This window comes from Pseudophryne corroboree, chromosome 1 (assembly GCF_028390025.1).
Source record: "Pseudophryne corroboree isolate aPseCor3 chromosome 1, aPseCor3.hap2, whole genome shotgun sequence".
Lineage (NCBI taxonomy): Eukaryota > Metazoa > Chordata > Amphibia > Anura > Myobatrachidae > Pseudophryne > Pseudophryne corroboree.
The window spans coordinates 1,139,949,736-1,139,966,823 of record NC_086444.1 but is presented as its reverse complement, the minus strand read 5'-3'; the positions used below and the strand labels follow the sequence as shown (position 1 = coordinate 1,139,966,823).

Sequence of the window (17,088 nt, the reverse complement as noted above, 5' to 3'; positions counted from 1 at the left end):
GGCAGTAGTAAAAGTGGTCTTACGACTTCCCCTCTGGGATGACCATCGACTCCCAGCAGCAACAACAGCAGCGCCAGCAGCAGTAAGCGTTACACTCAAGGATCCATCGGAGGAATCCCAGTCAGGAGAGGACTCGTCAGACTTGCCAGTGACATGGCCTGCAGGGCTATTGGCGTTCCTGTCTAAGGAGGAAATTGACACTGAGGGAGTTGGTGGTGTGGTTTGCACTAGGAGCTTGGGTACAAGAGGAAGAAGGGATTTAGTTGTCAGTGGACTACTTCCGCTGTCACCCAAAGTTTTTGAACTTGTCAATGACTTCCGATGAATGCGCTCCAGGTGACGTATAAGGGAGGATTTTCCTAGGTGGTTACGTCCTTACCACTACTTATTACAGCTTGACAAAGGCAACACACGGCTTGACACCTGTTGTCCGCATTTCTGTTGAAATACTTCCACACCGAAGAGCTGATTTTTTTGGTATTTTCACCAGGCATGTCAATGGCCATATTCCTCCCACGGACAACAGTTGTCTCCCCGGGTGCCTGACTTAAACAAACCACCTCACCATCAGAATCCTCCTTGTCAATTTCCTCCCCAGCGCCAGCAACACCCATATCCTCCTCATCCTGGTGTACTTCAACACTGACATCTTCAATCTGACTATCAGGAACTGGACTGCAGGTGCTCCTTCCAGCACTTGCAGGGGGCGTGCAAATGGTGGAAGGCGCATGCTCTTCACGTCCAGTGTTGGGAAGGTCAGGCATCGCAACCGACACAATTGGACTCTCCTTGTGGATTTGTGATTTCAAAGAACGCACAGTTCTTTGCTGTGCTTTTGCCAGCTTAAGTCTTTTCATTTTTCTAGCGAGAGGCTGAGTGCTTCCATCCTCATGTGAAGCTGAACCACTAGCCATGAACATAGGCCAGGGTCTCAGCCGTTCCTTGCCACTCCGTGTGGTAAATGGCATATTGGCAAGTTTACGCTTCTCCTCCGACGATTTTATTTTAGATTTTTGAGTTCTTTTTTTACTGATATTTTGTGTTTTGGATTTTACATGCTCTGTACTATGACATTGGGCATCGGCCTTGGCAGACGACGTTGATGGAATTTCATCGTCTCGGCCATGACTAGTGGCAGCAGCTTCAGCACGAGGTGGAAGTGGATCTTGATCTTTCCCTATTTTTGGAACCTCAACATTTTTGTTCTCCATATTTTAATAGGCACAACTAAAAGGCACCTCAGGTAAACAATGGAGATGGATGGATACTAGTATACTTATGGATGACGAGTGACTGACGACACAGAGGTAGCTACAGCCGTGGACTACCGTACTGCGTCTGCTAGTATAGAGATGATAATGATATAAAAAATATATATATATCACTACTGCAGGTATATATAATATAATGACGGACCTGCTGGACACTGTCAGCAGACTCCTACTACTAGTATGAAGAAGATAGAAAAAAAAAACCCACCACAGGTAGGTATACAATTATGGACGAGCACTGACGACACAGAAGTAGCTACAGCCGTGGACTACCGTACTGCGTCTGCTAGTATAGAGATGATAATGATATAAAAAATATATATATATCACTACTGCAGGTATATATAATATAATGACGGACCTGCTGGACACTGTCAGCAGACTCCTAAACTACTAGTATGAAGAAGATAGAAAAAAAAAACCCCACCACAGGTAGGTATACAATAATGGACGAGCACTGACGACACAGAGGTAGCTACAGCCGTGGACTACCGTACTGCGTCTGCTAGTATAGAGATGATAATGATATAAAAAATATATATATATCACTACTGCAGGTATATATAATATAATGACGGACCTGCTGGACACTGTCAGCAGACTCCTAAACTACTAGTATGAAGAAGATAGAAAAAAAAAAACCACCACAGGTAGGTATACAATTATGGATGAGCACTGACGACACAGAGGTAGCCACAGCCGTGGATTACCGTACTGCGTCTGCTAATATTGTTATGCACACCAGTGCCTGCAGGAAAGTACTAGTGTCAGAACTGTTATGCACTCCAGTGTCTGCAGGAATGTACTGGTGTTTGAACTGTTATGCAAAACAAATGGACTCACAGACAAACTGGGGAATATGACATAACGTACACAGAAGGTGATAGGGTAACAAAATACACACACAGTGAACAGAGAAGCCCAGAGGCTAAGGAACTGGGTATCTCCCTTGTATTAGAACTGCTCAGATGTAAAAAGCAAGATGTTGTGTTTTAATACGTAGAGAACCCGAAATGCTGTTGCTAAGGGCAACAGCAAAACCCTAAAGGGTTACCAACGGGTGTGGCAGTAAACTCCTTGGTCAGAGATGGAATGATAGACACAAGGAGAGCCTCCACAATCCTGATTCTCACTTGCAGTGCACAGGTTTAAGCTTACTGCCACTAAACTGACCCCTGACACCTAGCACAGTGAGACAGGATTAGACAGGCAAGTGTTAGAATACAGCCGCAAACTTGCTAAGTTCACAGAGTAATAACAGAACCCCAGCAAGCTAAACGACTGACTCCAGTCTTACTGCTAGGTCTGGATTGGCAGAGTGTAATACCAAATCCCCAGGCCTATTTGCAGTAAGCAACAAACAAATACAAAGCTACACAGTACTGGCTAACTTTCATGAACTGACTAACCAACAGAGATTCAGCAGCATCTGCTTACCCTGAAAAGAGGCCTTATAAAGCAGGTGCTGTCCACGCCCCACTCAGACCTCACAGACTGTGAGCACAAAAACCAGCACCGGATCCCCTGCCGTGCACAGAGCCTATAACCACTGCACAGCAAAAGACCCGAACCGGAGTATCAGCTGCGCTCAGGTTACTCCACTAGCACTTGTCTCCCGGTTGCCATGACGACGTGGCAGCACAGGGCAGGAGACCCTAACAGTACCCCCCCTCTGACGAGGGGTCAAAGAACCTCTACCACCGGGTTTATCGGGGAACTGCGAGAAGAAAGAGCGTATCAGTCTGGGGGCATGAAGATCACAACTGCGCACCCACGACCGCTCCTCCGGGCCATACCCCTTCCAGTGCACCAAAAATGACAGCCGACCCCGAACCACCTTGGAGTCAAGAATCCTTTCAACAACAAACTCCCTCTGGCCACGTATCAGAAGAGGGGAAGGTCTTCCACTGGAAGAAGGATTACTAATCGCCCGTTTTAAAAGGGAACAATGAAATGTTTTATTGATACCCAAAGAACGGGGCAGATCTAACTGAAATGCCACCGGATTGATAACCCTGGTGATCTTATAAGGGCCGATGAACCGGGGCCCTAACTTATGAGATGGCTGTCTCAACTTCAAATTCTTGGTAGACAACCAGACGAAGTCTCCTAATTTGAAGCTGCAGGGTCTTTTCCGCTTATCAAAAACCCTTTTGGTCACTAATGACACAGACACAAGGGCTTTCTTCACTTTCCGCCAAATACCTCTAAGGACCGAAACCACAGAGGAACCACCAGGCGTGGAGTCCAGGGGGTCAAAAGAATTGGCCTTAGGATGATGCCCATACACACAAAGGAAGGGAGAGATCCCTGTAGCAGAGTGAGCCGCGTTGTTATAGGCAAACTCCGCCATGGACAGATGAGCAACCCAGTCAGTCTGACACTTGGAGACATAACACCTGAGGAACTGCTCCAAGGACTGGTTCACCCTTTCAGTCTGCCCATTAGACTGCGGATGGTAGCCTGACGACAAGCTGACAGAAATCTGGAGATCGGAACAAAATGCCCTCCAAAATTTGGCCACAAACTGGGATCCGCGGTCAGAGACCACATCAAGTGGCAACCCGTGGAGACGCACAACATGCAGCATAAATAATTCAGACAGGCGTCTGGCTGATGGCAGCCCAACCAGTGGAACGAAGTGCGCCATCTTCGAAAACCTGTCAACGACAACCCAGATGGCTGTCATCCCCGAGGATTTGGGCAAGTCCACCACAAAATCCATTGAAATGTGGGTCCATGGCTTAGATGGGATAGAGAGTGGATGTAATGGGCCAACAGGAACCCCTCTAGGAGTCTTATTTCGGGCACAGATGTCACATGCCCGAACCCACTGATCCACATCCTTAGCCACCGAGGGCCACCACACCGCCCTAGATAGCAACTCCCGAGTTCTGGCAATACCCGGGTGACCTGCCGACTTCTTGGCATGGAATTCCAGGAACACTCGCTGTCTTAACCTAGGAGGCACAAACAAAAGACCTACCGGAAGGTCTGGAGGAGCCTGCTCCTGTGCTCTAAGGACTAATGATAAGAGGTCCTGGGTAATGCCCACTTTAATACATGATGGGGAAACAATGGGCAACGGCTCCTCGGTGGTCTCCTGGATTGGAGCAAAACTCCGCGAGAGCGCATCAGCCTTGATGTTTTTTGACCCAGGGCGATATGTTATCAAAAAATTAAAGCGAGCAAAAAACAAAGCCCATCGTGCCTGCCTGGCATTGAGACGCTTCGCTGACTCTAAATATGCCAGATTCTTATGGTCAGTGAGAATTGAGACCACAAACTTAGCCCCCTCAAGCCAGTGTCTCCACTCCTCGAGTGCATCCTTAATAGCCAACAATTCCCGGTTACCCACGTCATAATTCATCTCGGCAGGCGAAAATTTACGGGAAAAGTAAGCACAGGGATGAAGGCGATTATCAGACACTCCCATCAGAGAAAGCACTGCCCCAATACCCATCTCAGAGGCATCCACCTCCACCACAAAAGGACGCTCTGGATCTGGGTGTCGCAGCACCTTGGCCGAAACAAATGCCCTTTTGAGACGGGCAAAAGCCGCTTTAGCCTCACAAGACCAGTGAGCAACATCCGCCCCTTTCTTAGTGAGTGCCACCAAGGGCGCCACTATAGACGAAAATCCAGCGATAAATCGTCTATAAAAATTCGCAAAGCCCAGGAAACGCTGAAGCGCCTTCAAACTAGTGGGCTGCACCCAATCCAGGACTGCCTGTACCTTGGAACCCTCCATTTGGAAACCTTCTGGGGAGATAATATATCCTAGAAATGCGATTTGCTGAACTTCAAATTCGCACTTCTCCAGCTTCGCCCCAAGCCGGTGGTCTCTGAGTTTCTGGAGGACTAAGCGTACATGCTTCCGATGTTCCTCCAGGGAATGGGAGAAGATTAGGATGTCATCTAAGTATACAACTAAGAATCTATCCAAATATTCCCTGAGCACATCATTCATGAAATCCTGGAAGACTGCCGGGGCATTACAGAGCCCAAAAGGCATCACCAAATATTCATAATGCCCTGAGTGGGTATTAAAGGCAGTCTTCCATTCATCCCCCTCTCTTATTCGGATTAGATTGTACGCACCGCGTAGGTCAATCTTAGAAAAAATGGTGGCAGTACGAAGCTGGTCAAACAAGACCGAAATGAGAGGCAGTGGGTATGAGTTTTTAATCGTGATACGGTTCAATTCCCTGAAGTCGATGCAGGGTCGCAACGAACCGTCCTTTTTACCCACGAAGAAGAACCCCGACCCAACTGGAGACTGTGAAGGTCTGATAAATCCCTTAGCCAAGTTCTCCTGAATGTACTCTGCCATAGCCTGAGTCTCAGGACGTGACAGGGAGTACAACCTGCTCTTGGGAAGCTTAGCATTTGGCAACAAATCAATGGCACAGTCATAGGGGCGATGGGGAGGTAGTACCTCTGCAACTTTTTTGGAGAACACGTCCGCAAAATCTGCATAACACCCTGGCAATCCTGGCAAACTTAGCTGCGAGAGCCTGACTGGAAGGCTCAAGCAACTCCTGAAACAATCAGTACCCCAACTAAGAATCTCCCCAGAGACCCAGTCAAATTGAGGATTGTGGGCCCTTAACCAGGGTAACCCCAACACCAATGGGGCAAAAGTACAGACAGTCACATAAAAGGACAATTTTTCAGAGTGTGTGGCTCCAATAAACAAAGAAATCTGGCTAGTGCAAGAGGTAATTTTACCTTGGGATAATGGTTCCCCGTTTAACCCACAAATCTCAATTTCCGATGCCAAGGGTACTAAGGGAACAGAGTGTTTTAGGGCGAATTGGCGGTCCATAAAGACCCCGTCGGCCCCACTGTCCACAAAGGCCTCAGTCTTGACAGTTTGACCGAGGATCTTCAAGGTCACCGGAATGATAAAAGTCTTCTTGGGAAATTCTGACTTCTGGCCTGACAGGATATTTCCCATCACCCTCAGGCCCTGAAGTTTTCCGGCTTTTCTGGGCATGATACTACCACATGACCTTTATTCCCACAGTACAAACACAACCCCTGCTGTCTCCTCCGCGTCTTCTCACGCGAGGAGAGGCGGGTAGCCCCAATCTGCATAGGCTCCTCAGAAAATTCCTCAGAGTCTGAGGTTCCCTTGGGAAGGAAGGAAATCTCAGTCTCCCTTTCAAGCCTACGCTCTCTCAGCCGTCTATCCACCCGGATGGATAACTGCATGAGCTGATCCAAGCTATCAGGCAAGGGATATTGTACCAGTTGGTCCTTTATCTGGTTAGAAAGACCTCTTCGGTACTGGTGTCTCAGGGCTGGGTCATTCCACTGGGTATCATGGGCCAACCTCCGAAACTCCGTACAGTAAACCTCAACTGGCCTTCGCCCTTGCTTAAGGATCGAAATCTGAGCCTCGGCTGAGGCCGTCTTGTCAGGGTCATCATACAACATGCCCAGTGCCGTAAAAAAAGCATCAACACTTTTAAGCGACGGACAGTCAGGCTGCAACCCATATGCCCAGACCTGTGGGTCTCCTTGTAGCAAGGAAATCACTATGCCCACCCGCTGAATCTCCGACCCAGAAGACTGAGGCCTAAGCCGGAAGTATAGCTTGCAGCTCTCCTTGAAACAAAAGAACTGCGAGCGATCTCCAGAAAAACGATCCGGGAGATTTACTTTCGGCTCCTTAACCCCTGCAGGTGCTGCTGCTGCGGGAGCTCCGCCAGCAGCCTGGGAGGTGTGCATTTTAATGGACAAATCATTAAATTGCTGAGTCAGGACCTGCACCTGATCGACCACCTGTTGCAACGTATTTTGAGGGGTATGCTCCATATTCCCACAAAATTTCAACAGGAGTATTAGGCTGCTGAATATGTTATGCACACCAGTGCCTGCAGGAAAGTACTAGTGTCAGAACTGTTATGCACTCCAGTGTCTGCAGGAATGTACTGGTGTTTGAACTGTTATGCAAAACAAATGGACTCACAGACAAACTGGGGAATATGACATAACGTACACAGAAGGTGATAGGGTAACAAAATACACACACAGTGAACAGAGAAGCCCAGAGGCTAAGGAACTGGGTATCTCCCTTGTATTAGAACTGCTCAGATGTAAAAAGCAAGATGTTGTGTTTTAATACGTAGAGAACCCGAAATGCTGTTGCTAAGGGCAACAGCAAAACCCTAAAGGGTTACCAACGGGTGTGGCAGTAAACTCCTTGGTCAGAGATGGAATGATAGACACAAGGAGAGCCTCCACAATCCTGATTCTCACTTGCAGTGCACAGGTTTAAGCTTACTGCCACTAAACTGACCCCTGACACCTAGCACAGTGAGACAGGATTAGACAGGCAAGTGTTAGAATACAGCCGCAAACTTGCTAAGTTCACAGAGTAATAACAGAACCCCAGCAAGCTAAACGACTGACTCCAGTCTTACTGCTAGGTCTGGATTGGCAGAGTGTAATACCAAATCCCCAGGCCTATTTGCAGTAAGCAACAAACAAATACAAAGCTACACAGTACTGGCTAACTTTCATGAACTGACTAACCAACAGAGATTCAGCAGCATCTGCTTACCCTGAAAAGAGGCCTTATAAAGCAGGTGCTGTCCACGCCCCACTCAGACCTCACAGACTGTGAGCACAAAAACCAGCACCGGATCCCCTGCCGTGCACAGAGCCTATAACCACTGCACAGCAAAAGACCCGAACCGGAGTATCAGCTGCGCTCAGGTTACTCCACTAGCACTTGTCTCCCGGTTGCCATGACGACGTGGCAGCACAGGGCAGGAGACCCTAACAAATATAGAGATGATAAAGATGATAGAGATGAACAAAAAAAATATAACACTACTGCAGGTAAATATTTATATAATATAATGAATGACGGACCTGCTGGACACTGTCAGCAGAATGCGTTTATAGAATAAAATAAAAAAACACCACAGGAGTGTTTAACTTTTTCAGGCAGACAATATACTGGTGGTCACTGGTCAGTCACACTGGCAGCAAAAGTGTGCACTGTACTCCTGCTATAACTGCACCCCAGTCTCCCCCACAATTCAGCTGTGTGAGCAGTGAGCACTCAGCACAGTCAGATATACATAGATGATATTATCATGCAGCACACTGAGGCTGAGCACAGATATGGTATGTGACTGTGTATCGTTTTTTTTCAGGCAGAGAACGGATTATATTAAATAATAAATAAAACTGGTGGTGGTCACTAGTAACTATCAGCAAAACTCTGCACTCTGAGTACTCCAAATGCTCCCCAAAATTACTAAGTTAGTAGTAAATCAACTCAAGTGTCTCTATCTATTCTAACGGAGAGGACGCCAGCCACGTCCTCTCCCTATCAATCTCAATGCACGTGTGAAAATGGCGGCGACGCGCGGCTCCTTATATAGAATCCGAGTCTCGCGATAGAATCCGAGCCTCGCGAGAATCCGACAGCGGGATGATGACGTTCGGGCGCGCTCGGGTTAACCGAGCAAGGCGGGAAGATCCGAGTCTGCCTCGGACCCGTGTAAAAAGGCTGAAGTTCGGGGGGGTTCGGATTCCGAGGAACCGAACCCGCTCATCTCTAGTATTTACCGAGATCTGTAGTAAGGTTTTACCACATGGTTTTTAGATCTAATATCCCATTACGGCATGTGAAACCATATATACATGGATGTATCATCATATATGTGTACATGGTTTATGTTTCCGACTCATTTATATTTATACAGAAACATTTAGAGTGTGATACACAACATCTGTTTTTAACAAAATGCTAGCGAACAAAAGAACAAAACTTGCTACGACACAGAGATAATAAGTACCTAAATTACCATAAGGAATTATATTACGCAGGGAGCTGTACCCTTTAGCATTTGACAGCAAGAACAACAATTAGGAACAATGTATTATGATATCCATTTATTGCACATGTTTATGTACATTCATGCACATGTATATACTTTTATATGCATCTATATTTACATAGAGTTTTGTTGTCATGCATTTTATTTATTCAATCCCATTGAACATGGACGTGGGACTGTAGTTTACCAAACTAACCTGGTTTTAGCCTTAAATGGAAGGCTAGAATTCCTAAGATTGACAGTATCATGGACCAATCAGTGACTGAACCAGATGGACCAATGGGAGGGTAGAACTCCCAAGACTGACAGCATCACTGACCAACCAGGAACTTAATTAAATGGACCAATAGGAAATGCACTCTTTGAGACCTGCAGAAGGCGGGGTATTTGAAATGAAACCCTTTATAAAGAGCACCCACGGAGAGGACATGCAAAGACTCCCAGAGGAAGGCCCCTAGTGGGCTGAAACACGTTGGAGAGACACACATTGGAAACCACCTCCACAAAGTACAGGACCTGTGCACGGGAGAAAGACAGGACACTAGGCTGAGAACGCGTGATCGAGAACTCCGCTAACAAACACTACAAGGCGACACCAGAGGAAGAAGCCGGTGACGGGAGGCCATTATCGCCGGTGACAGGTGAGCAGAGTCAACTAGCCTACACGGCGGGGGGACAGTCAGTGGTTCATTGAGCCGCGACTGTTCTTCATTCCCCGTGCAGACGTTTCTTGCTTCCACGGCTGACTGACATCTGGTGAGCGTCCGTACACTGACGCGTAACTGGAGTTCAGGACCGGGGTGGCTTGATTATGCTCCCGTCCAGACAGTTCGTGCTTCAGCGGCTGACTGAGATCCGGCGAGCGTCCATACACCGACGCGCCGCCGGAGTTCAGAGCCGAGGCAGCCTGACTAGTCCCCGGGGGGAAGGGGAGTTTGACAGACCCTATCAGTACGGCGGGGAACACGGCGAGCGTCGCACACAGCCGCAGCCGTGATACACTGCCTGCCGAGACAGGTCCCTGCTTACACAGCACACGATCACCCAGGGAGCGCTGGTGAACCGGCACCCTGCAGGGGAACGGGCTGCAATAGGGCGGACCAGTCCGGAGGGTATTGCTCCCAACACACACCCGGTCAATACCCACCGAACACCTTGAAGAACTACTCCTATAAGGTATATCTAAGTGCAAGTAACTGTGTCCGAAGGACATTCAAGACTGTGTTTCCCTTAGTCTCTTTGGTCACTCACCAAGGATCAGGTACCGCTCACATTACCGTGTTGACCAGGAGGTTAATATCACTTGTTGCGGCACATTATACTCTAATTTACTTTACTTTTAATTTATTTGCAGGATTAACTGCATTTAATCCTAACGTTACTTATATTTCTCATTTGTTTGGAAGATCTATGTCATGAATTACTTTTTTAATTGATCAGTAAAGATTTATTACATATATTGTGCAAGGTCCATATTTCTACACATTGGCCATTTTCCTATTGTATATATAGGAGACACCCACACAACGAATAGGGCAGAGCGTAGCATTTAATCACCAGACACCTTGGATGCAGGAGGCGCTGGAGTATAGCCACAGGAAAACACGCTGCTACCAGGAGCACTGGCGTTCGTTACAGTAGAGAGACGATACTCAGGCGCCGGACACAGACGGGCGTCCGCTATTGAACTTCCCGCTTCGCCCTGATTGGCGGAGAGGGGAGCAAGTGACGTCACCCGCTCACAACACCTATGTGGACGCCAGGCACAATGGCGGTGCCCGCGCTCCGGAAGACCGCCGGGAGCAGCGGCAGCCAGACGCTGGGACCCGGAACCCACCGGAAGTCGGAGCCGCCAGGAGAGCCAGCGAACACGCAGGGGTAAGCGCGGTGGCCGCGATCCCCGATGTGTGACACCGTGTCACTTCAAGTATGCATATCTGTACTGCATTGTTGTGAGCAGTATATAGAAGTACAGTGCAGCATTTTGGTGACTGCCAGTATATAGTAGTATGGTACAGTAGGCCATTGCTGTATCTTGCAGCTCTGTGTCACTTCAAGTATCCATATCTGTGCTGCATTGTTGTGAGCAGTATATAGTAGTACAGTGCAGCATTTTGGTGACCACCAGTTTATAGTAGTACAGTACAGTAGGTCATTGCTGTATCTTGCAGCTCTGTGTCACTTCAAGTATCCATATCTGTGCTGCATTGTTGTGAGCAGTATATAGTAGCACAGTACAGCATTTTGGTGACCACCAGTATATAGTAGTACAGTACAGTAGGGCATTGCTGTATCTTGCAGCTCTGTCTCACTTCTAGTATCCATATCTGTGCTGCATTGTTGTGACCAGTATAGTAGTATAGTGCAGCATTGTGGTGACCACCAGTATATAGTAGTACAGTACAGTAGGCCATTGCTATTGATATATTACTGGCATATAATTCCACAAATAAAAAAATGGAGAACAAAAATGTGGAGGGTAAAATAGGGAAAGATCAAGATCCACTTCCACCTAGTGCTGAAGCTGCTGCCACTAGTCATGGCAGAGACGATTCAATGCCATCAACGTCGTCTGCCAAGACCGATGCCCAGTGTCATAGTAGAGAGCATGTAAAATCCAAAAAACAAAAGAACTTCTAAATCACAAATCCCCAAGGAGAGTCCAATTGTGTCGGTTGCGATGCCTGACCTTCCCAACACTGGACGGGAAGATGTGGCTTCTTCCACCATTTGCACGCCCCCTGCAAGTGCTGGAACGAGCACCCACAGTCCAGTTCCTGATCTTCAAATTGAAGATGTCACTGTTGAAGTACACCAGGATGAGGATATGGGTGTTGCTGGCGCTGAGGAGGAAATTGACAAGGAGGATTCTGATGGTGAGGTGGTTTGTTTAAGTCAGGCCCCCGGGGAGACACCTGTTGTCCGTGGGATGAATATGGCCATTGACATGTCTGGTCAAAATACAAAAAAAAATCACCTCTTCGGTGTGGAATTATTTTAACAGAAATGCGGACAACAGGTGTCAAGCCGTGTGTTGCCTTTGTCAAGCTGTAATAAGTAGTGGTAAGGACGTAACCACCTAGGAAAATCCTCCCTTATACGTCACCTGGAGCGCATTCATCGGAAGTCATTGACAAGTTCAAAAACTTTGGGTGACAGCGGAAGTAGTCCACTGACAACTAAATCCCTTCTTCCTCTTGTACCCAAGCTCCTAGTGCAAACCACACCACCAACTCCCTCAGTGTCAATTTCCTCCTTAGACAGGAACGCCAATAGCCCTGCAGGCCATGTCACTGGCAAGTCTGACGAGTCCTCTCCTGACTGGGATTCCTCCGATGGATCCTTGAGTGTAACGCTTACTGCTGCTGGCGCTGCTGTTGTTGCTGCTGGGAGTCGATCGTCATCCCAGAGGGGAAGTCGGAAGACCACTTGTACTACTTCCAGTAAGCAATTGACTGTCCAACAGTCCTTTGCGAGGAAAATGAAATATCACAGCAGTCATCCTGTTGCAAAGCGGATAACTCAGGCCGTGACAGCTGTGTTGGTGTTAGACGTGCGTCCGGTATCCACCGTTAGTTCACAGGGACTTAGAGAATTTCTTGAGGTAGTGTGTCCCCGGTATCAAATGCCATCTAGGTTCCACTTCTCTAGGCAGGTGATACCGAGAACGTACACAGACGTCAGAAAAAGACTCACCAGTGTCCTAAAAAATGCAGTTGTACCCAATGTCCACTTAACCACGGACATGTGGACAAGTGGAGCAGGGCAGACTCAGGACTATATGACTGACAGCCCACTGGGTAGATGTATTGCCTCCCGCAGCAAGAACAGCAGCGGCGGCACCAGTAACAGCATCTTGCAAATGCCAACTCGTTCCTAGGCAGGCTACGCTTTGTATCACCGCTTTTGATAAGAGGCACACAGCTGACAACCTCTTACGGAAACTGAGGAACATCATCGCAGATTGGCTTACCCCAATTAGACTCTCCTGGGGATTTGTGACATCGGACAACGCCAGCAATATTGTGCGTGCATTACATGTGGGCAAATTCCAGCACGTCCCATGTTTTGCACATACAATGAATTTGGTGGCGCAGAATATTTAAAAAAAATTACAGGGTGTGCAAGAGATGCTGTAGGTGGCCCGAAGAATTGCGGGTCACTTTCGGCATTCAGCTACCGTGTGCCGAAGACTGGAGCACCAGCAAACACTCCTGAACCTGCCCCGCCATCAGCTGAAGCAAGAGGTGGTAACGATGTGGAATTCCACCCTCTATATGCTTCAGAGGATGGAGGAGCAGCAAAAGGCCATTCAAGCCTATACATCTGCCTATGATTTAGGCAAAGGAGGGGGAATGCACCTGACTCAAGCGCAGTGGAGAATGATTTCAGCGTTGTGCAAGGTTCTGCAACCCTTTGAACTTGCCACACGTGAAGTCAGTTCAGACACTGCCAGCCTGAGTCAGGTCATTCCACTCATCAGGCTTTTGTAGAAGCAGCTGGAGAGATTGAAAGAGGAGCTAAAACGGAGCGATTCCGCTAGGCATGTGGGACTTGTGGATGGAGCCCTTAATTCGCTTAACCAGAATTCACTGGTGGTCAATCTGTTGAAATCAGAGCACTACATTTTGGCCACCGTGCTCGATCGTAGGTTTAAAGCCTACGTTGTATCTCTCTTTCCGGCAGACACAAGTTTGCACATGTTCAAGGACCTGCTGGTGAGACACTTGTCAAGTCAAGCGGAACGTGACCCGCCAACAGCTCCTCCTTCATTTGCTTCCGCCACTGGAGCTACCAGGAAAAGGATCAGATTTCCAAAACCACCCGCTGGCGGTGATGCAGGGCAGTCAGGAACAAAAACTGACATCTGGTCCGGACTGAAGGACCTGCCAACGGTTACTGACATGTCGGCTACTGTCACTGCATATGATTCTCTCACCATTGAAAGAATGGTGGAGGATTATATGAGTGACAGCATCCAAATAAGCACGTCAGACAGTCCGTACGTATACTGGCAGGAAAAATAGGGAAATTGGAGGCCCTTGCATAAACTGGCTTTATTTTACCTAAGTTGCCCCCCCTCCAGTGTGTACTCTAAAAGAGTGTTTAGTGCAGCCGGTCACCTTGTCAGCGATCGACGTACGAGGTTTCTTCCACAAAATGTGGAGAAGATAATGTTCATCAAAATGAATTATAATTAATTCCTCCGTAGAGACATTTACCAGCAATTGCCTCCAGAAAGTACACAGGGACCTGTGATGGTGGATTCCAGTGGGGACGAATTAATACTCTGTGAGGAGGGGGATGTACACAGTGAAAGGGGTGAGGAATCGGAGGAGGATAATGAGGTCGACATCTTGCCTCTGTAGAGCCAGTTTGAGCAAGGAGAGATTGATTGCTTCTTTTTTTGCTGGGGGCCCAAACCAACCAGTCATTTCAGCCACAGTCATGTGGCAGACCCTGTCGCTGAAATGATGGGTTTGTTAAAGTGTGCATGTCCTGTTTATATAACATAAGGGTGGGTGGGAGGCAGTGGCGTGCGGTGAGGTCAGTGGCTGGTGAGGCACTTACTGGTGTGTGTACAAAATGTGTAGTGGTTGCCGTGGGTGTGGCGCTAACTGAATAGAAGAGCTGGACAACAAAATAACCATGGTGTTGTGTGTGTAACCATGGACGGATTGGGATGGAAGACCAGCCTGGTAAATGGATGCAAGCAGCAAGGTTGCACAGTGTAAGCCCCTGCTGCCAGGTGTGTGTGTGTGTGAGGGGGGGGTGCAGGGGTCACAGTGCAAGCCACAGCCTGTTCATGCCGGGACTAAAGGAGATGTATTTGACTGCTGCTAGGTCCTAGTGCCTGCCGACTGCTGCGGCGATGGCTTCTCTTCTATATGGAGGCAGTGCAAAGAGGGAGGACTGTGGCACCAAGTACCCGCTGGCCTTCCGATGGGTCCTAGTGCCCAGTTGCAGCGCTGTAGGGAGGACTGGGGCACCTCTAAGCTGGCCTAGTTACGATATAGGTGTGTGTGTGTGGGGGGGACAGGATGATGATTTGAGTAGTGGGTAGAAGGTGGCTTTAAAACATGATAGGGGTAGTGGTGGTGGAGAGCAGGGGCAGGATGGAAGTATTGGGGCAGAAGGCAGGATGAGTTAAGTATTAAGTAGCAAGGTGCAGGATGGGTGTGGTAGTGGACAGCAGGAGGCAGGATGGGCATAACGGTGGACAGCAGGGGTTAGGATGGGAGTAGTGGTGGACTGCCGGAGTCAGGATGGGAGTAGTGGTGGACAGTAGGGGTCAGGATGGGAGTAGTGGTGAACAGTAGGCGTCAGGATGGGAGTAGTGGTGGACAGTAGGGGTCAGGATGGGAGTAGTGGTGGACAGTAGGCGTCAGGATGGGAGTAGTGGTGGACAGTAGGGGTCAGGATGGGAGTAGTGGTGGACAGTAGGGGTCAGGATGGGAGTAGTGGTGGACAGTAGGGGTCAGGATGGGAGTAGTGGTGGACAGTAGGGGTCAGGATGGGAGTAGTGGTGGACAGTAGGGGTCAGGATAGGAGTAGTGGTGGACAGTAGGCGTCAGGATGGGAGTAGTGGTGGACAGTAGGGGTCAGGATGGGAGTAGTGGTGGACAGTAGGGGTCAGGATGGGAGTAGTGGTGGACAGTAGGGGTTAGGATGGGAGTAGTGGTGGACTGCCGGAGTCAGGATGGGAGTAGTGGTGGACAGTAGGGGTCAGGATGGGAGTAGTGGTGGACAGTAGGGGTCAGGATGGGAGTAGTGGTGGACAGTAGGGGTCAGGATGGGAGTAGTGGTGAACAGTAGGCGTCAGGATGGGAGTAGTGGTGGACAGTAGGGGTCAGGATGGGAGTAGTGGTGGACAGTAGGCGTCAGGATGGGAGTAGTGGTGGACAGTAGGGGTCAGGATGGGAGTAGTGGTGGACAGTAGGGGTCAGGATGGGAGTAGTGGTGGACAGTAGGCGTCAGGATGGGAGTAGTGGTGGACAGTAGGGGTCAGGATGGGAGTAGTGGTGGACAGTAGGGGTCAGGATGGGAGTAGTGGTGGACAGTAGGGGTCAGGATGGGAGCAGTGGTGGGCTGCAGGGGAAAGGATGGAGTGGAAGAGACTTACCCTGAACGCTGCAGTCTGTCATCCCACTCGTGCCTATGCTGCTGGGGGTCACCTCCTGTCTGCTGCTGCCGGGTCCCAGACGCTCTGCCTTCCTCCTTGGACAGCACGGACGCTGACTGCAGCCATACACTACAGAGGAAGACGCCGGCCGGGTAAGTAAGCTCCAGCGTCCCCCTCCTCTTGCTCCCTTTCACTCTGCAGCAGCCACAGGGGACGGCTCATTCTGAAGATAGGCAGCAGAAGCTGAGGGCCGGCGCGACGTGGCGCGCGCGGGGGGGGGGGGGGGGGGGGTTGGTGTACGGGGACCGCACTATTGGTTTTTTTTTTAAATAAAGAGACATAAATTCCCGGGGAGGGGGGCAGGGGGTGCGCGCACCTGACCCGCGTCCTTCCTCCGATCCACATGTGATAAAGCCGCCACTGTAGCTCCCTTCCTGTACAGCACTGACAGTGACTGGTTACAGTCACTGTCAGTGCTTAATCTGTTGCCCAATCACATCTGCCTTCAGTGGCAGGGGCGTGCTTTCATATATGCTGAAAGCACGTCCCTGCACTGAGGCACTCACACTGGTGCCGCTTACACTGATTTTTTCAATGGGCTTTTACAGCCCTCTGCTTGGTCCCGCCCCCTACCCGCCCCCTGCTTCCGGACATTTACTATTGACAGCGGGAGGCACCGCTCTTGGTGCCTCCGAAATCAATTTAAATACCTATTTACACCGAAAATTATTACCATAATATAAGGAAGATAGTTATGACACAGAATATGTGTCATAAGTATCTTCTTTGTATTATTTTAATCATTAGTGACAGGAGAATGACAGGGGAGGCA

General features: G+C 49.0%; 1 long non-coding RNA gene across 2 annotated transcripts in view; it reads right to left on the bottom strand.

Annotated features, from left to right (window-relative positions):
• Positions 1-16,865, bottom strand: part of LOC135000408 (uncharacterized) — a 78,424-nt gene extending 61,559 nt beyond the window's left edge. For both annotated transcript variants that reach the window (XR_010202356.1, XR_010202373.1), the window contains exon 1: positions 16,257-16,865. This is a non-coding gene — a long non-coding RNA (uncharacterized LOC135000408). The remainder of the gene's footprint in view (positions 1-16,256) is intronic.
• Between the last annotated feature and the right edge of the window lie 223 nt (positions 16,866-17,088).